An 8,041-nucleotide genomic window follows, 5' to 3' on the forward strand; every position below is an offset into this window, starting at 1 on the left:
GCGCATAGTACTGCTACAATTGTGTCTCTGCTGGTTAATTCTCCGAACAAGGAATGGATTTCAAATTATTCATTTCTAGGACATTAAAAAAATTAAGCAACAAATCATTGGTGATGAATAAGCTTCGGCAACGACTATTTGATGTGCTGGAAACTCTACAACGTATCTTTCATACCTCTATATAAAGGAATGCAGACTTGAAGATTCATAGAGACTCAAAAACATTTAATCTGTGTCAAAACTCTGCTGAAATTGTTGTGCATCAAACACTTAGAATTTCTTAAAAATTTTAATATCTTAGAAATTCTATAGTCTTAAGAGTCTAATTTGATTTGTTTTGTGAACACCGCTGATTGTATATCAAGTGTTCAAACTCAAACATATTTCTTTGTAATTTGTTTGTTTAGAAGTCTCTTGCTTTTGTGCTTGATCATAGGAAATCTCTTGTGCTTGAGTATTTGAGGTCTCTTGCTTGTGTGCTTGAGCATTTGTAATCAGATTTGGATTACAGTGAAATCTCCTTGGAAGTGAAAGGGGGACTGGACTACTTCCAGATTGTGGAAGGAACCAATATAATTTTTTGTGTGTCTTTCTCTTCTCTCTCTCTCTCTCTCTCTCTCTCTCTCTCTCTCTCTCTCTCTATTTAGTTGATCCGTTGCATTATACTCTGAACATTGTTCCAGACTCTGAAATCTATCATACTCTGGACTTAGTTTAAAAAGTAAGCAGCTGTTGAAGGTGAGAAAAACACAAGAAGGGGGGTTGAATTGTGTTTTGAAAAATTCTTCGTTTCTCCTAAAACTGAACACACTTGATCAGAAGCTAAGTGAGACAGCTTCTGAAGTGATAATCAGAATCTAAATGCAGCGGAATAAAACAGAGAGAGAAGAAGAACGACAAAAAGCAATTATACTGGTTCCTTCCATAAACCGGAAGTAGTCCAATCCCCCTTGCACTTCCAAGGAGATTTCACTAAGAGTAATATCTGATTACAATTGCTCAAGCACACAAGCAAAAGACTTCCTTTGCTCAAGCACACAAGCAAGAGACTTCCTTTGCTCAAGAACACAATCAAGAGACTTCATTTGCTCAAGCACACAAGCAAGAGACTTCTAGCTAAACAAAATTACACAGAAAATTGTTTAAGGTTGAACACTTGATATACAATCAGAGGTGCTCATAATACAAATCAGATACAGACTCAATTGACTTAAGAATTTCTAGGATATGACTTTGAGACACAGAAATTCTAAGTGAATGCAGAACAATTTCAGCAGAGGTTTGGCACTTGTAAAAATGTTGTGAGTCTTTCGTTCAGCATTACCAATTCTCTAAGTCTTCACTCCTTTATATAGAGGTGTGAAAGAGACATTGTGAAATTGCCAGCACATCAAAGAGTCGTTGTTGAAGCTTGATCTTTCACCAATGATCTTTTGCCTGATTTGGTTGTTGTCCTATGAAGAACCAATTTGAAATCCATTCCTTATCCGAAGGAACATCTATGCAGGCGAAGCCGTATTCTGGAGCTGTTTTCTTGTCTTGTAGCGTGGACACAAAACAGAGTAGTGGAGAAGGTGGTTGTACAGTTCGTACAAAGTATAATGTCAACGCTTTCGTCCAAAATTGCAAGCACATGCCTTCAAATACCTTTGAAATGACCGTTGCAACATTCCACTAATCTTTTGTTGTGTTTTCGAATCCAATAGACAGCTTTTGCAGTGATGATTCTTCAATCCTTGAATCTTTTGCAAATCTAGTTGATCTTCAGCTTCTGGTGAAATGACTTCTGATGAGGCAGCTTCTGATAACGCAGCTTCTGATGATGCAGCTTCTGATGATACAGCTTCTGATAACGCAGCTTCTGATGATGTGGCTTCTGGACCTCTTGTCTGCAGGAGCACTTATTCTTCAGGAGCATTATACTGACTTCAGGAGCGGCTTTACTTCAGGAGCGTTTTTTCTCTTCAGGGGCGAGATGCCTTCAGAAGCACTAAGCTTCATTTTGTTGATTCCTTTTGCTCTTTATTTGCTCATTCAGAATCAATAAATGATGTAACTTTTCAATTAAGGTCCTGTATACTTGAACAAATATTAGCTAGTCCAATTTACAATTTTTAATACCTTGTTATCATCAAAACTCTTTAAGGTTCATTGTTAAACACATTTTGTTCCAACAATCTCCCCCTTTTGATGATGACAAACAATAGTATTTAAAATTGATCAATTGTTGTTAATCTAATTAACAAGTTGACTTTGGGGTTCTGAGGTTTGTAAGCTCAGAATCTGAGGTTTGTAAGCTCAAACTCCCCCTGAGTCTGATAGTCTTTAAGGTGAGGTTTGTAAGCTCCCCCTAAGTTCTATCCAAGTTAATTAAATTCATTTTACGCGCAATAATAATCTCAGAGCTTAAAATAAAATAAGTTATAGATGAGAAGAGTGGTTCAATTAATTTTATTTGAAAATTTGATACTCCCCCATTTTGATACACCTCTCTTTAGGTAAGACAAAAAGTTATAAGTTTTTCAAAAATTTCAAATATCATTAATGGGGCTCAGAGCCTTTAAATACTATCACACATACTCCCCCTTTTGTCATTATCAAAAAAATTATACATAAAGACAAAAGATTTTGAGAAAAACTCAAACAATAAGAGAGTATAATAAAAAATTAGAACCTATAATCTCATCAAAGAATATAATCAGAGCATGAATAAGTGAGTAAATCAAACAATGAAAATATATAAGAACAAGGCAAAATATATAGATATTGAAGGAACAGAAGTATTAAGAGTTCAGAAGTAGAAGAAACTTAAGACAAAAGGTATTCAGAAGCAGGAGATAGAAAAAGATTAAAACAAGCAACAAACAGAAATTAAACACTAAGGTGTACAACTAAGGTTTGGTTTGAAGTTGTTTCCTCGTCATCTCCATTTCTTCAGCTTGCTTCTTCAACTGATCTTCAAGAAGTTGTTGCTTCTGAAGAAGCTCCAATTCCCTTGTCTTAGCTTCTTGCTGTTGCTGTGCCATCTTCTGCCTTAGAAGCTTGAACATCCTTGCGTCTCTGGTCAAGTAGTCCATTTCTGAGAAGAAGGGCTTGTTTGCCAGAAGCAGTCTAGGACTTCCAACTCTAAGCCTTTGCTTCAGATTCTCCATTAACCTTCTGACAGAAGCTCCCTTGATTCTGATGCACTTATCCTTTACAGCTTCTATTAACTCTGCAGCTCTGTTCTGAAGTGATGCCCATGCTTCTTCATATGCATTGGTGAGATCAATTGTCCTTCTTTGATCCACCAGATCATGCATTTTAGAAAGGGTCTTGAGTAGCTCATTGTCAATACGTTCAGATTCCAGGATGTCCAGGGGTGGTTGTTCAAGGGTTTCCAGGTCAGAATCACTAAGAATAGGATCTTGAACATGGTTGGATTCTGGAATGGTGATTTGTTGAGATGGAGTTGAGAGTGATGGTTGGTCAGAATCAGTGTGTGAAGTTGAGGTTGAGGCTTGGACATTGACTTAAGGATTGTCAATATCCATGGATGTTGGTTTGGGTAAAGTTTGTTCTGGTTGTTGGTTAAGTGGGGAGTTGGTTTCAGTAACAGTTGGTGGTTGAGGTTGTGGAGGTGATGTGGGTTTGAGTGGTTCAGGTGGTTGTTGATGGGGGCTTTCTGAAACATCATTTTCAGAAGCAGTTGCTTCTGGAGTTGCTTCAGAGGCTTTCTCTGAGTTAGGTTCAACATCTTCTGGAGGAATCATGTTGAGAGGTTGAATGTTAAGAGGTTGAGGATTATGGCGGAGAATAGTATCAAAGACTCTATTTCTCTGCTCAGCCATTTCAGCCAACTTCTGATTTATTATATGACCAACTGGTTCATAAGTGCTTGACTGAGATGGCTTTTTGTTGGTTTTGGTTTTGGTTGATGTTGACTGGCTTTTTACTGGTTTTCGAAAAAGTTGAGCTATGGGCATATCATCATCAGAATCTGATGATGATGAGGATGCGGAATCTGAAGATATATTGATTACCTCTTCTGGTTCAGGATCAGAATCCTCCTTAGCAGACTCACTTGCCATCAGCATCAGTTGCTTAGCTTCTGAAGCTACAGACTCTTGTAGCTCAGCTGCAATTTCCAAGACCTTTTCAGCTTCTGCCTTCTTCCCTTGTAAGTCCTTCAAATCCAAATCAGAAGCAGCTTTAGCTATCTTGGTGATATGAGGAAAATCCTTGGTCCTCCTCAAAGCTGGCTTCCTCTTCCTCTTTGGTATAGCAGGTTGTTCAGGAGCAATACCAATACTCAGGACCACGTTAGAGTTAATGTCTTCAGCCACTTCTTCAATTGATGGCATTGCAGAACCACCAATTATAAGCTTGTCAGAAGCAGGTTTTGCCTTCTTAGCAGATTTTTCAACTTCCATATATTCTTCTGCAGTCATCTTCCTTTTTGACTTTCTGCCTTTGGTTCGTGGCAGAGCACCACCATACATTTCCTCGGGTACATCTTCCAATCTGATTCTTTCGTTGGTTGCCTCAAAGTGCTCCTTGATGTAGTACTTCTGTACATCAAGAGGATCCTTCTTACAGATAGGTGGAAAATCCCTCATAAGATCAGACCTGACATGGGATTCACTCAAATCAGTTTTAAGTTTGGTGACCTCACTAATTAGCTTCATATGCAGGAGTGTATGAGCATTGATGAACTTCCCAGTCTTGGCGTCAATCATCTTATCAGTGTAGGCTTGAGCCCTGCTTAGACTGTCCAAGACACCTCCTTGATAGAATATCTCTGATAAGAGCCTTCCATAAGGAACCCAGGGTTTGTCCTGCAGCTGGCTCTGTTTCAGACATTCTATCAAGTACTTGAACATGTATTTTGGCACGTTCACCTTTTCCTTCTTGATGAAGTGCTGGAGAAAGACTTTCTGAGCCAAATTGGGTTTTTCACATCCACCACATGGTAGTAAGTTCTCATTCTGAATCTTCAGAAGCATCTTAGTTACCATGCCCAATTTAGCATATTTCCTTTCCCTCTTGGAATTGTATATAACCAAATTAGCTCTTTCTTTCCAAATGCGTTCTTCAGCAGCACTTGAAAGATCAATTCCAGAGTAATATCCAAAAGCTTCAGCTTTCAGAACAGCTTCTATCTGCCATTGTGTAATTCTCACTGAAATACCGCAGATACTTGACCTGATTTCATCTTCAATAAATGGCTCAAGTCCCATTTCTTCTCTTGTCTTCCCTTCTAGTTCTGGATACATCAAAACCATTTGACTTTCTTCGGCTAGAGACGCCGCTCTGTTATAAACTTTTGCTCTTACCCAGAAGTGCCTAACCAATGCTTAATATGTTGGTCCATTCAACATTGTGAAGTATTCCAGAAGTCCTTGCACTTCATAGTAGCTTCTGATCCAACACTTATGGAAAGCTAGTGATTCAAAATCCACTGGATTTTCTATCTGAACCTCTAAATCCCATTCTTCCAATTTCATGCTTCTTCTTCTGTAGTCATATTCAGGGACCATTCGTGCAGTAGATTCTAAAACTTCTCGTTGCGAGCTTGATGATGCCATTTGATGATGATTGAAGAAGATGATGATTTTAGGGTTCAAGGGTTGAGAGAATGCGCTTACTTCGCAAAAGGTTTGAGAGCAAATGTGTTTGTTGTGAGTGAGTAGTGTGTGAATTGACAAAGTGTTAAGAGTAAAAATGATTGCAATTCAAAAGAGACAAACAAACATAACATTAATGACAAAATTGGGGGCGCGTGAAAAGTACTTTCAAAGCTATTAAATCATCATTGCCCTTTTTAGTTATACACCAATACATACAGGCCACGTCAGAAGTTCACAGCGTAACTACCAAGTTAGTGGGCCAGAAGTTACCACAAAAAGTAACTCCCAACGTTTCCACTAACTCTACTATTCAGAAGCATAAAATCCAGCTTCTGGACTTCAGATGCTGACGTCATCATCAGAAGCGAGTTTTCCTCAGAACCTCAATAAAGAGCTTCTGATGGACTACTGCTTCTGAACTAACTTCAGATCCTAAAATCCTATTCAGGAGCAAGCAAACATTTAATCAGACACAAAGTGCATGTTCAAATTTTTCTTTATAAAATCAATTCTTTCAACAGTTAAAGGCTTAGTAAATATATCAGCTCATTGATTTTCAGTATCAATGAATTATATATCTAAGATTCCTTTTTGAACATAATCTCTGATAAAATGGTGTTTGATTTCAATGTGCTTAGCTCTTGAATGCAAAATTGGATTTTTAGACAAACAAATAGCAGTAGTATTATCACAATAAATGGGAATACTGTTAGCAGTTATCTGATAGTCTTCCAACTGATGTTTCATCCAAAGTAGTTGTGTACAACAACTTGCAGCTGAAATGTATTCTGCTTCTGCTGTAGACATAGCAATAGTTGTTTGTCTTTTGCTAGCCCAGGATATAAGATTATCACCCAGAAATTGACAATTGCCACTGGTTGACTTTCTTTCAATCCTATCACCAGCATAATCAGCATCACAGAATCCAATTAGCTTATAATCTAAGGATTTCCTATAGAGGAGTCCAAGATTAGTTGTTCCCTTCAAATACCTGAAGATTCTCTTGACAGCAGTCATGTGAGATTCTCTAGGATCTGATTGGAATCTTGCACATAAGCATACACTGAATAAAATATCTGGCCTAGATGCAGTGAGGTATAACAAAGAACCAATCATACCTCTATACAGCTTCTGATCTACTTTAGCTCCTTCATCTTCTTTGCTTAAGGTGCACGTAGGGTGCATTGGAGTGTTCATCACTTTACAATCTTCAAGCTTGAACTTCTTCAGAAGCTCCTTTGTATACTTTGATTGATGAACATAGACTCCATCTTTGCATTGATTAATTTGAATGCCCAGGAAGAACTTCAGCTCTCCCATCATGCTCATTTCAAATTCATCCTGCATTAACTTAGAAAACTCCTTCCAAAGAGATGCATTAGTAGAACCAAATATTATATCATCAACATATATTTGCACAACAAGAATATCTTTCCCAAGGGTCCTTCTGAAGAGTGTTGTATCAACCTGTCCTCTTTTAAAATCATTTTTGATTAAGAAATTACTTAGTCTATCATACCAGGCTCTGGGAGCTTGTTTTAAGCCATATAGTTATTTCTTCAGTTTAAAAACATGGTCAGGATACTTAATATCCTCAAATCCAGGAGGTTGCTTGACATACACTTCTTCTTCTATGACACCATTAAGAAATGCACTCTTGACATCCATTTGATATAATATTATGCCATGATTAACTGCATAGGAAAGAAGTAACCTGATTGCTTCCAATCTTGCAACTGGAGCAAATGTTTCAGTGTAATCAATGCCTTCTTGTTGACTATACCCTTGTGCAACAAGTCTGGCTTTGTTTCTTGTTACTTCTCCTTGCTCATTCAACTTGTTTCTGAATACCCATTTTGTTTCAATAATGTTCTTGTGCTGAGGTTTGGGTACCAGATCCCACACATCATTTCTTTGAAATTGATTTAACTCTTCTTGCATAGCTAAGATCCATCCATCATCTGAAAGTGCTTCATCAACTGTTGTAGGTTCAATCATTGAGATCAGTCCAATCATTGATTCTTCTTGTCTAAAGAATGATCTTGTTCTTCTTGGACTATCTTTGTTTCCAATGATTAGCTCCTCAGGGTGTGAAGACTTGTGCTTGAAAGTGTTTCTGGGAGGATCTTCTTGATGTGAGCCATCTTGTGCTTCATCAGAAGCAGTTTCATCTTGCGCTTCTGATGTGGGTTCAGCTTCTGGACTTTCTTCAGATTCAGCTATCTGATCAGGTTCTGAAGTAGCTTCAGGAACCTGTATCTCTGAAACACTTTCACCTTGCTTTGAAGTTTTATCTTCATGCTCTTTGTCATCAAATTTAACGTGCATAGATTCTTCAACACATAGTGTTTCTACATTATACACTCTGTATGCCTTTGACCTTTCAGAGTAACCTAAGAAGATTCCTCTTTGGGCCTTGGCATCAAATTTCT

The sequence above is a fragment of the Medicago sativa genome, chromosome 7, assembly GCF_051527215.1.
Source record: "Medicago sativa cultivar Bolivia chromosome 7, Bolivia_mono, whole genome shotgun sequence".
Taxonomy (NCBI): Eukaryota; Viridiplantae; Streptophyta; class Magnoliopsida; order Fabales; family Fabaceae; genus Medicago; species Medicago sativa.